The sequence below is a fragment of the Rutidosis leptorrhynchoides genome, chromosome 9 (assembly GCF_046630445.1).
Source record: "Rutidosis leptorrhynchoides isolate AG116_Rl617_1_P2 chromosome 9, CSIRO_AGI_Rlap_v1, whole genome shotgun sequence".
Taxonomy (NCBI): Eukaryota; Viridiplantae; Streptophyta; class Magnoliopsida; order Asterales; family Asteraceae; genus Rutidosis; species Rutidosis leptorrhynchoides.
The window spans coordinates 211,504,616-211,519,391 of NC_092341.1; the positions used below are offsets into that span (position 1 = coordinate 211,504,616).

The 14,776-nt window shown below is 33.9% G+C and overlaps 1 non-coding gene and 1 pseudogene across 1 annotated transcript; one reads left to right on the forward strand and one right to left on the reverse strand.

The window, feature by feature from the left end:
- The first annotated feature begins 562 nt into the window (after positions 1-562).
- Positions 563-669, forward strand: LOC139869586 (small nucleolar RNA R71). The gene has a single exon (XR_011766189.1). It is a non-coding gene; the product is annotated as a small nucleolar RNA R71 (small nucleolar RNA).
- Positions 670-7,530: 6,861 nt separating this feature from the next.
- On the reverse strand, positions 7,531-12,268 carry LOC139868519 (UDP-glucuronate:xylan alpha-glucuronosyltransferase 1-like; annotated as a pseudogene).
- Positions 12,269-14,776: the final 2,508 nt, after the last annotated feature.

Sequence of the window (14,776 nt, forward strand, 5' to 3'; positions counted from 1 at the left end):
GGTTTGTGGTGGTTTAATTGGAAAAATAGGTCTTTGCTGATTGTAAGTATTATTAGATACTTGTTGATTGCTAGGACCTTGTTGGTTATTGTATGGAACATTTCGGTTATAATTCTGATTGTAGTTTGGTCTTGGCGGTTGATAATTATTCTGATAATTATTTCCAGGCCTTTGGTTTATATATGAAACATTCCCTCTTTGTTCCATTGTTTGTTCAATACTGAGACAATCTTTTGTCAAATGTGGTCCTCCACACTGCTCACAACTAATTCGTATTGCGTGAATATCTTTAGTCATCTTTTCCATTCGTCTCTCGAAAGCATCTATCTTTGCGGACATGGAATCAAAGTCATGGCTAGAATCGGCTCTAGTTGCTTTAGATGATCTAACGATATATTTTTCTTGATGCCACTCATGTGAGTGGGAAGAAGTGTTATCAATAATTTTGTAAGCTTCAGTTGAGGTTTTCTTCATAATTGAACTACCAGCTGCTATGTCGATGTCTTTGCGTATAGTAATATCACATCCTTGATAGAATATTTATACTATTTGATAAGTGTCTAAACCATGTTGAGGACATCCTCTCAACAACTTTCCAAATCTTGTCCACGCCTCATATAGAGTTTCATTTGGTTTTTGCGTAAACGTAACAATTTCTTCTTGAAGTCTCACGGATTTAGATGCCGGAAAGAATTGTTTAAGAAAATTTTCAACTAAAACATCCCATGTATCAATCGCCCCTTCAGGTAACGATTCTAACCAATCTTTGGCTTCTTCCTTTAAAGTCCAGGGAAATAACATGAGATAAATCTGTTCATCCTCAACTTCTCTGATCTTGAATAGAGTACAAATCCTATTAAAGGTTCGAAGATGTTCATTTGGATCTTCCTTCGGCGCACCACTAAATTGGCATTGATTAGTTACCATGTGTAAGATTTGTCCTTTGATTTCATAATCTGGCGCATTAATATCTGGTTGATTAATTGCGTGACCTTGGCCAGTGCGTTTAGCTCTTATTTGGTCTTCCATACTTAAAGGTTCCAGATTTTCCATGATTGAAATTGTTGAATCTGAATCACTAGAGGATTCTAATTTAATGGTTTCTTCCTCGACAATCTCTGGATGAGTGATTTGTGGTTCAGGAAGAATGATTAGTGGTTCAGGATCTCTGAATTGTCCCTGAATATCCTCCGGGTTCTCAATTGTGAGGTCGGGTTCAAAAAATGGATTATCGAAAATTTGAATTGGAGTACTTGGTCGACTAGATGACGATTCTAAAGAAAAATCAACGGCGACAATGTTGGCTAGATGTCTTGATCGAGTTGCAGGTGGTGAACGTATGAAAGGTGGTGAACGTTTTGCTCGGTGCATTCACTGAATATCCTATTAGTTATAAAAGATAAAAATTATATAAGTTATCAAATTAATAGACTTTTCTGATTTTGCCCACGTTTCGAATAGCCAATAGATGCAGCAGGTAGCCAGGACCCTTTAAATCGGAAGCCCACAACTCGCCACTAACAAATCCAACTATTACAACGAACCAGAAAATTTTGGATGTCTATCAATTTAACCACTTAAAATAATTTTTCGTCGAAATTTAAAGATAAAATCTATGTCCTAAAAACTAGAGCGTCGAGAAATAAGAAAGAAAAAGAATGCGTCGTAAAACGTCAAAAAATAAAAGGTCGAAAAATAATAATAAAAAAGTAAAGCGTCGAAACTTAAAAGTCTAAAAACTAAAAATTAAAACTTACGTCTAAAGGTATTAAAGCTTAAAGGAATTCTATATCTAAAACGGCAATATCTTAAAAAGTACTAAAATCTTAAAACGGCGTCGCAAAATTCTAAAGCACCTAAATCTTAGTCTAAAGAAAAAGCACTTAAGGGATTTTACGGCAAAGCCTAAAAATCTAGAAATAAAGTAATTACGGCAAAAACTAAATTTAAACTAATTACGAACGATAAATATACAATTACGTACTAAATAATAAAAAGATACAAAAATGCTAAATTACTTATTTTTATAAAAATATTATTTTTATATTATTATATAATCATGCGATCGCATGGAGTGCACGTTATATAATCATGCGATCGCATGATTCCGGTTACTAGGCCTGATTAGTTGGGCTGCTACAGTGTCAGGCCCGAATACTTTTACTTATTATTTTTTTTCTTTCTGATTTTAACTTATAAAATATTTATAAAATAAATAAAAACTTATACTTTAAAAACTAAAATAAAAAAATAGAAATAATTTATAATTTAATATATTTTAAACAAACTCTTAAAAATATATATATTTTGTTTTCTTTTTATATTTTTGTATTTTTAATATTTAAAACGTATTTTTTTTTTACAAAAAGAAATTAAAACTTAATAAGAATTTTTATTTTATAGCGTTTCGCTTCGGTGTTTAAGATGTCCCCGGCAGCGGCGCCAAAAATACTTGATGTTATGTGAGGTGTATACGAAATAGTTATTATTTTTACTACGAAATGCTATTAAATATGATACAATTTTACACAAGTTATTTATTTATTTATAGAGTGGATATACCTAAACCTTGCTACAACACTATAGGCAGTGTACCTAATCGTACCGTAGTGTAGTTTTTAGTAAGTCCGGTTCGTTCCGCAGGGAGCTAGCCAAGTTTAACGCTATATTTTTAAACTATATTTGTATATATATATATATATATATATATATATATATATATATATATATATATATATATATATATATATATATATATATATATATATATATATATAAGTAATATTATTATTATAAAAAGGGGGTTTTAACGTTTAATGACCGGTTTGTCAATTTTATGTCTTAAGTCACAATTAAAACCTAATGTAAAATATTAAAAATAAATATAACTTAATTTAAGGCGTAAAGTAAATAACGATAATAAAAGTGCGATAATTAAAAGTGCGATAAATAAAATGACGATAAATAAAATTGCGATAATTAAAAAGTACGGTAATTAAAAGTGCGATAAATAAAATGACAGTAAATAAAAGTGCCATGAGATATAAAATAAAGGAATTATGCTTATTTAAACTTCCGTAATCATGATGTTTGACGTGTTGATTTTAATTTATTACAATGGGTTAATTGTCCTTTGTCCTGGATTATTCTATATGTCCAACTGATTTTTATCCATAACAGTCCATCAGTCATAAATATAAAGTGCGAGTATCCTCGTCAAATTATACTTATATCCGAAGTCAAATATTCCAACTAATTGGGGACTTAAACTATAATAAGGTTTTAATACATTGTTAATGATTACACCAGGTTATCAACTGTGTGCAATCCAAGGTTTTAATACTTTATTAACAATTACACCAAGTGTCCTTGTATGTAATCCACCCCTGTTTTAATGAGTCCATTAACTATTAATCCATCCCCGTGTCTGGTCAAATGAACGATTATTAGTATTTATAAATATCCCGCCCATCGTGTCCGATCGAGTGTATATGGTTATTTATAGATACTTCAAATTGTAAATCTCTATATTAAATTAACGAACTGTCATTCAGTTAAACAAATATAAAGCCCATTAATAGTCCATAGTCCAATTTCTACAAGTGTCGGTCTTTTGTCCAAACCCCAATTATGGTACAAAGCCCAATTACCCCGTCTTTAATATTTAGCCAAACATCATGAGTACTTTGATTTAAATAAGCATAATAATAACTTAGCTACGAGACATTAATTTAAAAAGGTTGAACATAACTTACAATGAGTATTAATCGCGTAGTGTTACACGGACATAATTTCGACTTACAAACTTAAAACATTCGCCACTATAACCTTATTATTATTAACTTAAACTTAAAATTAAAATTAAAATATATATATATATATATATATATATATCAGAGAGTGAAAGAGATTGAATTATGTGTGTTATTTCGGCCAGAAAACGTTGCCTTTTAAAGAACCTGACCTGCTACAGTGACTCAAGCGACCGCATGAGTTTTCTTCTTCCAGGCCATGCGGTCGCATGGCCGTCATTTCCTGGTCACAATGAGTTATTTTCTAGTCGGCCGACATTTATAAATATATATATATATAATATATATAATTTTTATATAATTATATATATATTATATTATATTCATGTTCATAGTTGACTTGTAATTTTAGGTCCGTTGCATCGCGCGTTGTTAGTTGGCTCAGCCCCAGTTCCGGATTTTCGAACGTCCTTTCGTACTATTTAATATCTTGTACTTTGCGTTTTGTGGCTCGTACTCTTGTAACTTTTAGACGTTTCTTATCAATAAATTGAACCACTTGAATTGTATTTTGCACATTTTAGCTTTTTGGTTGTTTGCGTCTTCAAATCGTCAAATCTGTCTTTTGTCTTCACCTTTTATTATTAAAACGAATATCACTTGTAAATAGAACAATTGCAACTAAAAGCTTGTTTTTCTTGAAGGATAATGCTATGAAATATATGTTCATTTTTAGCATTATCAATTCTTATTTTAGGAATTCGGTCCGCTCCGTCTGCCTCTCTGGATGGTTCAAGTATCGGGTCCATGTAATGAAGTTCGGGTTTTCACCCGAAAGCGCTCGTATGCGTGAAAAATGATTGAGTGGGTGGTGTTCGATCCCCGTCACTGATTACAAATACTTGAAAAATTACAACAACAATAACAATGCTCAATCCCGCATATGTGAGGTATGAGGGCGGTAAGATGTAGACAATCTTTCCTCTACTCTAGAATAGAAGATAAGTCATTTGTGTTAGCATTCCAATAATATCAGCTAGGGCAGAGAGATTAATTCCGGGTGGACCTCCGGCAAATAAAAAAATTATAAAAAATTAATAATAATAAAATATAAAAAATAAATATAAAAAATAAAAATTGATACGTACATGAGTGTGCTATATTGACCTCAAGAGAATGCAATAAATGCCACACACACACACACACACAAAATAAGGGATAAATTAAGAAGGATAAGTTAACATTTTCCCGATCACTATTTCTTCACTACTACAATTGTTCAACTTTGACAAAAGTGACTACAATGTCATCAACTCTCGTTCAACGGAGTTTGTTAAAATATCCCTTTTCTCGGATTGGGCCGAGTCCTTCCACCATTATGCGTGATTGGAAATTACGGGATCCTGATATGTGTGCCTCGAAAGTTGCCTAATTGTTTGGAGAAGTAATAGTTGTGGCTAAGTCATCCACAAATATTGGTTCCAGTTTCAGAAATTTTGGATATTAGTTGTTTGAATCGTGTTTATTTACGATATTAATCAATCTTTGTTGGAGTCGACTAATCGGTTTGTGGTGGCTAATGTTGAGGTGATCGAAAGTTTTATGGTTAGACAGGACGTTTGAGCACCGTCTAAATTGCTTTAGGTTCTTTTTTTATCTATTCATGTTACACTCAATTCTAGAAATTCAGAAGCTGCAAAGGGTGTTTCAAGTCAACACTCTAAATCTGGTTCAAACAGTGAGGAAAATGTAAATTGTGAGAAACAAAAGAAGGTGTATGATAATCATATAGATGATGTTATCAAAAGGTTGAGGAGAAGTTCGGTTAATGAAACACATGTTCGTGTTTAGGTTTGTAACAATCAACAGAAGACTGAAGACTGCACTCTTTAGTTTGGTTTTCGGATCTGTGGACGAGGTGGTTTTGAATAAACTTGTATTGAATCCACCTAGAGATGTTTCGATAATATTTACTCTAAAGGAACAGCTGCAACTCAACAAAATAAATAAAAAGATGGTTTATTGAGAAAGTGTTTTTGAGGTCATGGTTGGCGAATCTGTAATACTGAATTTAGTTAGCATCATTCTGGTGCTTTAACTGTAGTCCTACCTTTAGCTTAAGAGAATCACCAATCATATCTTTTATTTATTTTTATGAATCTAGGTTGGTGTCCAATCGTGTGGGCAAGTCCTTAGAAGATGGATCCCTTACGTGCTCATGCTATGGTAAAAAATGAGAGAAGAAGTGCCTTATATCTTGGAGATTTTCCCGTGAATACAAGGTCTACTTTGAGTGTGTTGGAGCTACATAATTGAATCATTGCAAGCCAAAAAAAACCGTGATTAGCCTCACTATTTGGGATGGAAAGAATATTGTTCCGGTTTTTAACTAATGTAGTGTTAGAAGTTATTGCGCTTGCTTCGATGATTCGTGCGGAGTTTTTGGCGTGCATGTTACTGTTTTAAAAAAAGGTAAAGCGAAGGGTGAAGGTGATAAGGTGTCGGGTTTGGGTTCTAACATAAAGGCATCTTTATATGATAAGGCGGAATCTTTGTCTTTGCAGGACAATGATGATAATGTATGTTGGTGTTGCGATACAAAATCTGTTTGATGATGCTTGGAGAATTTTGGCAATATTTAAGATTGAGGAGTTGGAGCTTTTTGTTGGCAACATTTTGTGGTGGTGGGCCCTCCAACGTCCTTTCTTTTAAGATTGATAATTGGTCAGGCAAAATTATTCGAAGGGAGACTATCACCGGCAATTTAAAAAAGGTAGTACCATAAGTTGCGGTCGTCTTTGTTTGTTTGTACTTTTTTGCATTCTAGCTTGTAGCTTGGTTTCAGACAAGGGGTTGTCAATTGTGTTAGTTTTTTGTTGCTTCGGATTAACTAGTTTTTGATTTTTGAAGGTGAGGCTAGGTTATAGATAGTTTGGTCACTAGTTTTCTTTGTAACTTTCTAGGTTCGAGCGTCGTCCCGATCCCTAGCTTTGTACTTCTGGTTAACAACGTTTTCTTTATGAAAACGTTTTCGTTTCTATACGAAGAGTTTTCGTATTTTTAATCGAAAGAAAATAATATATACTAAATGACATATGAGGAATATTCATTTGAATCCTTAATTTATGTTGAGATCTAAGGGATAAATCACAGCCCTTAGATCAATTGCAGATGATTTCTCATCACCTTTAAATTGTGGGGAACTGCAACATTACGTTCATGTTCTTCATCACCTTCAAATTGTGAATTCTTCTCATGATGATTCTTACAATTAATTGAGCTGAAATACATGATCTATATCATAATCCTAAACCTCGTTCATCATCAAATTGAATCAACAAAAACAGATTTGAAGCTATTTGATTCGTGTTCTTCGTTCTTCAAAAAGTCAAGGCAATTAGGTCTCCGGATCAATCATGAACGATTTGAGAAAATGTGAAAATGTAGAAGTGTTCACAATCTCATCGTGAAACTATCTGCAAAATCTCAGTTCGTAAATCGAAGAAATGAATTTTAATTTCAAGGTCAAAGGTTCGAGAAAAAATTTAACTTTTTGTGTTCATTATAAAATTCATTAGTTATGTGATGATTTAGCTTCAATTAATGGTTCACGAGTGTTTATGGATTGATTTTGAACAACTTTGATAAAGGAATCACTGCTGAAAAGTGTTTGATTCGAACAATCACTCTTCAAGTTCATATGAAGACTCTCGTTCGCTACTGTTCATCATCAATACAATTCGATAAAAGTCAATCACGTGTGATTTTATAAACCCAATTAAATGTGATTCTGCGTGCCAATCACAATGGATTCTCCATGCCAATCACATGTGATTCTGCATGTCAAATTCAATCACATGTGATTGTAAAATCCAGTCACATGTGATGAAAATCTGATCCAAGGACTGAGATTTGTCCCTTGGATCTCAACGTAAATTAAGGATGCAAATGAATACACCTCAATGACATATTATTAAAAGGGTTAGGCTACCAATAGTTATACACTTTTAATTTTGTTCCAATGTAGGCTATATACCCAGAAAAAAACTATTTTAGGCTATGTACTTTGAAAAAGTGTGCTAATGTAAACCAAAGATGACCGGTTACCTGGTAAACCAGTTAAATTGATTATGTGTCATTTTTTTAAATTGAAAACATTACATTTACAGTCCCTGTGATTTGTTCATTTCGCTTGTTCAGTCCTTAAAGTTAGCGGACATTAACAGACCATCAGATCCATTATATCAATTCGAAAGAGTTTAGATTGTAAAATGATTACAACCGATTCCCGAAGAAGAGAAAATCATATTTAGTGAAGGATTTAATTCAAAAACTTCATCAAATTCTGAAATTGATACATGAACAGTGGCATATTCTTGCTTTGAACTTATAAACTGAACTAGTGATTTAGAGTGTTTCATAGATCAATTATTTTCATGAAAGTTATTGTAAATCCTTTAACTAATCTTCGTTAATCATCATCTAATCCAGAAATAACATATTGAACTCGAATTTGATGAAATCCCGTTCGTTTGAGTTTTTCTAATGAAGTTTGACCTCATGAATTCGAGTTTTGAGAAGAAATTCAATCCGATTTGATGCTTCTCGTAGCTTCATTGAGTGTTTGAGAACCAGAAATTATGTATGAATCGACCAGTGATAGAGTGAATTGCTCCGAAGACCAAAATGATTTGACTTGTCTGTTAGTTGTGAGATTCGATCGTCTTGATGATAAATTTGTTGATGATTTAGCGATAAGGTTGATGACGAGTGTTAGGTAGATATTCAGTTACAAATCTATCATGGAATCACTACCTCTTTAAACCTTCAGGTTGTGATTCAAATCATCAATTTGATGAAATGAATTTTTGAGCAATTGATGAACTCGTACACTTGTGCTTGTTTTTGTGTTTGTGTTTTGGTAATAGTTGAAAGTACTATACTTCTGTTTCGATTGTTGCTGCTATTCTCATGTTTCGATTGTGTTTGTAGTTTTTGATTTGATTTGAGATTTTATAATGATTTTTGGTGAAGATGTTAAACTAGGATTCATGTGTTTTTAGTTTGATGAAGATGAAGCTGGATGTGAAATGAAAAAATGCCTTCACATGTTAAAAATGCTCTCACATGTTTTGCACATGATTGTTTTAACGAAAAAATTAACAACGTTAGTATTTAGAACAAAAACCTTATTTATTAGGTTAATAAGTTAAGTTGATTTATATTAACACACTTTTTCAAAGTACATAGCCTATAGTAGTATTTTTGTAAGTATATAATTAAAAAAAATTATAAGTATATAACTATTTGAAAACTAAACATCAAAAACTAAAACCTAACACCTACGGTACCTAAAAAGTTAACCATTAACATTTTCAGTAGGAACAAAAACCTAGATCAATTGATTATGCAAAACAAATGATAACAATGGGAACAAGAGCCTTCAACATAACAATGGCGAAGCCGTACTGAGGGTGCCCTTTCAAGGAAAAATGGATCAAACTAACTAAAGAACAGAGGGTGTAGATAGATTATACACTACCAACGATGTGTTGGACAATGAAATCCCGTAGGTTATAGTGTTTTATTGATCGATAATATAGATTACATAAAAACCCTAAAAACTCTAAATCCACCATGTAGAACTAAATGAGACTAACCATAATCTCTAGTCTAACATGTAGAACTAAAACTCGGGTCACTAGACAGGTTCGTTTACTCTGGACACAATCATTCGACGCACATCTTCTTTCTCGGATCCTGAATCTTAATTTTCCAATGAGCGTCCGAAAAATTCCTTTTGTGCGCTTGCCATCGATCCCACCCTAGTTGCCCCTTTTTCTTCGACGACAAAAGACAAAATTGTTGCAATTGACGTGGCATTACATCGTGCACTTTCCACCACTTATAATGCGCCACATCACTCGCAAACTCTCGTAACACTTCCACATTCCAATTACAATCATAGTCTCGATAACATAACCACGGTTTTATCCCGAGGTAATGTAGCACATAAAGAATAGGCGGGTTTGCACCAAACAAACGCGTTTTTTTCTCTTTCGTTTCATCATCATCTCCTATCCAAATGTTCTTCAAAAAATTCATATGTTTTGGTATTCTATGCCACCATGTAAAGATCTCGTTCAAGTATCCTTGATCGCCACCATTATATGACGTGATCTTATCAATATGATCCATCAAAAGTTGAAATGTACAATTTGATGGCTCAATTACCATAACACCTGAATTAAAAAGTGTCCCATTGTTTCCTGTTGCTGATATTTCAGGCATCTGAAAAAGGAAATCAATGTTTCTAAGAATAAGCATATCAGCATCAATGAAAATAACTTTTTCATAATCGGTTAATTGCCATAACCGGAACTTGCTATAATTCCATTCGTTGTATGTCCCTTTTTCGGCTCGTGGGTTTCTTATTCGTTCGATTGTTCGAATTTTCCATCCTGCAAGCTCAAGTCCAATCTTGTGGCGATCGCTTATTGTGTCGTCAACAAGTATAACGAGGTCTCTGGTGGAACCTACCATTCGGATGCTTTGTGCAGCTACGATCGCGCCACAAACATAAATGTCTGCTGAATGTAGGATTGTTACATATGCTTCCCGTGTAGCATCACCAATATAATATCTATCTGTCGAAGAAACATTCAAGCAAAAGGAAGTATAATAATCTTAATCTGTTTATATAAAAATTGAGTTGGAGGATATGTGTAAAGTGACAAGTGAAAAATATTACAGTATCCACGAAATCCTTAATAAGGAGATTCTGATATGTAGGACTCTTTAAATTTATTTTTTTGGACATCAGTTTTGGTCACCCAGGGGACTTAACCATCCACACGTTCATCACCCATAGTTGCATAACCCGCCCCCAACTACTGCCTTGGAGGAAACCCGGACCAATCCGAGGGCATGACCGGTAAAACCCTCCTCCCCGTTGCCCCACACTAAGCGAAAAGCGACCTGGATGGATACTTCAGGTCAGGGATAACCTTGAGTGCAATGTTGCAGCTCAATGGAGTCGAACTGTTGACCCCTCGCTATGAGAGGCAGACCACTACCAGCTCAGCTGAGCTACAACTCAATACTCAATGTTAGGACTCTTAAAATTATCACCATGGTAGTCCTATGCTTACAGCAGAAGTTACAAAATGGCATATTATTTTATCGGTTAATTTTAAGTTTTTAACCTACTCCTTTTTCTCTCATTCTATTTGGTTACACATCATTTTGTAGAAAAACTTTCTTACCGGGGGTTATTTTCTCCCATCCGCCCTACATGTCCCCCTTATGGGGCGTCGTCTTTGACGAAAAATTAGGGTCAGACAAGTTTTTGACGGGCACAAAATTTGACACATTACGTAGAATTGCATTACTAATTTTATCTTTTACCAAGCGCTCAATTATCTAGTAATAAACCCGTAGAGTCTGAACACCCCTTAGTCCCCTTGTCTCCTCTAAAGATCAATGTAATTTATTGTAAATCTTAATTATAGTAGTTAAAACTGACTATTTTACATATTGTAAATTTAAATGTTAACTAACCTTGATGTTTCAAAGGAAGTGCAAGTTGACAAGATGCAATAGGAAGCTGTAATTTTTCCTTTAACGACTTCAAATTTGGCTTGTACAACCAAACATTGCCTTGACGAGCCACGAGTTCTTTACAAGGAAACAAATTTGGGATCGGGGTACAATCCGAAACAAATAGCACGTGCATTGTGTGATCTCCTTTAGCCGAGATAGCTAGATTCGCACTTGCAAGTTGCAAGTGCAATCGAGCCACATCTCTAGACCAATTTCCTTTGTTTCTACATGGAAGCTTCACAACGATCACATCAAACCTTTTAGTAGGCGCATCGATTTTAGGTAGATTTGGGCATTTTGGGACTTCGTCCTCTTCTTCTTCGTCGATCCACTCTGGATATAACGAATCCCACGTCACATTTTCATCAGCTGATTTAAGACGTAGGACAACATGGTTTGCACTATGTGGGAAAATGCGCGTCTTCCATTTATTGTATTCCATCTCGTTGAAGTTCAAAATTCCGACGCCATGAATAAATCGATTAACATTAGCTATTTTGTTAACAACACTCGAGATCTCGTCCCAATTAATTTGTATATGTGACTCATATGTGTGATGTGGTCGTTGATGTTGGTTCCACACGTTCATAAAATGCCGCCTATATGTTTAAATTTACATATGTATATCAAAAGTTAAAATTTTAACTAAACATTATATTTAATCTAGCACCTTCAATACTTATAGTGTATATGTACCGATGAATGACATGCGAAATGAATTCGTGTTGTCGAATGGCCATGGTGTAAGTCATGATCAAGACAAGAGTTGCAAGCACGATACTAGGCAATGCACGCTTGAACGATAAGCGCTTGTCTTTATCGTTTTTTTGTTGTAGAACAACGTGGAAATGCTTATTTCCATCTTTCGATATGTTTCTTTGTAATCGTCTTTTGTATACATCTTCGCTGATCATAGAGAAGATTAATTAATTAATCTCCGATACGAATTAAGTATAAGCAACTAACTAACTAATTAACGCAATGGAAGTTATGTAAACAGATGGCATGGATTAAAGAACTTACGTGGAAGATGGTTGTCTAGTTTCCATAATCGATCGATCAGCAAAAGGTCATGCATGAATGCATGCCAAGAATCCAGATTAAGAAAAATAAAATAGTCGAAATTAAGAAACAAAAGTGATAGGAGAAGATGATTGGATTTTTAGGTGTGAATTTAAATTCGAATATAATTATAATAATAATCATGATTTATGATTAATGAAAAAAACATTAATTATATGTTGGTGAAGGGTATCAATCGACTGTATATATTATCATACGGAGTATTAAGGTCTTAGTTAATAAAAAGTTAAACACTGTTTTAGAAGTCTTTGTTACCTATCCAAGACACATCATCATTCATGTAATTACAGGGTGCAGGTTAATAATAATACATACATCAACTATTTATCTTAATCTTTATATTTATTTTCCAAAATGATGCTACAACTTAATTAAATTACAAATTATAGGAATCGAGGAGTCGTCTTAGTTCAAGTTTTGGATAAAATAATTTTGAGTTATATAGAAGAATTTTTTTTTTTTAAAAAGCAATATATATTTATATATATAGATATATACAAAATGTACATCACGAGATAATACATCACGAATACATACACACAAAATTATATATAAGGAATTAAATTATATAACATTAAACATTCTCCATTCTTAAATTAGATGCTTTAGGGCAGATGTTATTGTTTGTACCATCTGATTTCTGGATGACCATATACATAACATTGTATATGTATATTTTATTTACTAAACGTTAAAAGCGGAAGTTACGCGAAGTATATTCGAAAGGCTTGGAATATTCGCTGAAAATAAAGATGGCGGATCAGCTTCCGCGCTAATAAAAGACTGCGGGTCACTTCGCTAAGTTTTCGCGGATAGTTAAGCAATCCGCAGACCGCGAATATTTCGAATACTATAAATAGGGAGCTTGGCCTCTCATTTATAGGTTGTTGATTCTCTGCCATTTGCCCGGACCTTTGTAATTTTCTCTTGTGATCTTGCTCAAGGAATTTTTACATCGTGTTGAGGTGAATCATGCTAATTAACAATCAAGACCGGGTCGGTGTGGTTGATCACTTAATTGTTAAAGTGAAACACGATCATCATGGCCCAAAATAATCATCAAACATCCCATCCTCCATCTTAATCTCATTGCACTCAATCCTTAATTAAGTAACTCAATAATTATGGATTGATCAATTGGCGCCATCCGTGGGACCCGTTTTAAAATTAAACTCGAAATTTTTTGTTTTGTGCTATCAAACAATTAATTGGCTTGTTTAATTCTAATCGTGCGTTATTTTGATGATTCACAGGCGAATACATTCATAATTGGCGATAAATTGCTTGTTTAATTGAAGTAATAAACAATAAGGGAATTGTGCACGGTATTACTTTCGCCATGCAAGAAAATGCCCAAAAAAGAGGAAGAAAGCGACAGTCAACAAAAATGTATCAAAATTGGCAGTCTGCGCCAATAAGTTTTCCAAAAATGCAAAGCGATGATTTCTCTGAAATGACGATAGTAGTATCGTGCAAAGTCACGCAAACTGGAATGTGACGCCCCGTACAAAATTGACGTGTACGGATCATCAACAACAAGATCATTACAAGGGCAAACACTATATGTTGTTTTAAAATAAGTTTGCATTCATAAAAAGGGTAACGTCTTTACCGACGTCAAATGTTTAACAAACGATAGTGTGCTTCTACGAATAGAAAGCAATAACATAAGTACGAGACTCAAAGGACATTACAAATTCATTGTTCAAAAGTAACATAGTTCGTGAATGCAAAGTAAAAGTTTCATGCAGAGACATCTCTAAACAAAAGCAGCGGGTGTCTACACAGCAAGTCTAACAGCGAGACTAATACAGCGGAAGCATCAAACGTCTAAGCACCTGAGAAATAACATGCTTAAAAGTCAACACGAATGTTGGTGAGCTATAGTTTAATTGTAACAATAATGTAATGTAGGCCACGAGATTTCGTATTCAAAACAGTATGAAAAGTATATGCTTAACCGTGGGCACTTGGTAACTAACTTAACGTAAATATCACCCCCTAAAAGTACACTTGGCGAATACGTAAGTCTATGAAGTATTAAACATCCGTTAAATACTAGCGCGACTAGCCTGAGTGGGGATGTCAAATCCTATGGATCTATATCTAAGATTCGCGTTCACCAGTTCAAAAACCAATGACTAAACGTTACCGAGCTAAGGGGAAAGTTTATGTCGTTAAATAACCCACACATTCAATAAGTTTAAGTACTCATTCCTAGTAAGTAAAACGTAAAAAGCGCATGTATTCTCAGTCCAAAAATTGTTGAAGTAAAAAGGGATGCAATAACTCACAGTGAAAGTGCGGTCAAAGTCGATACGAGATAAGCAAGCAAGTAA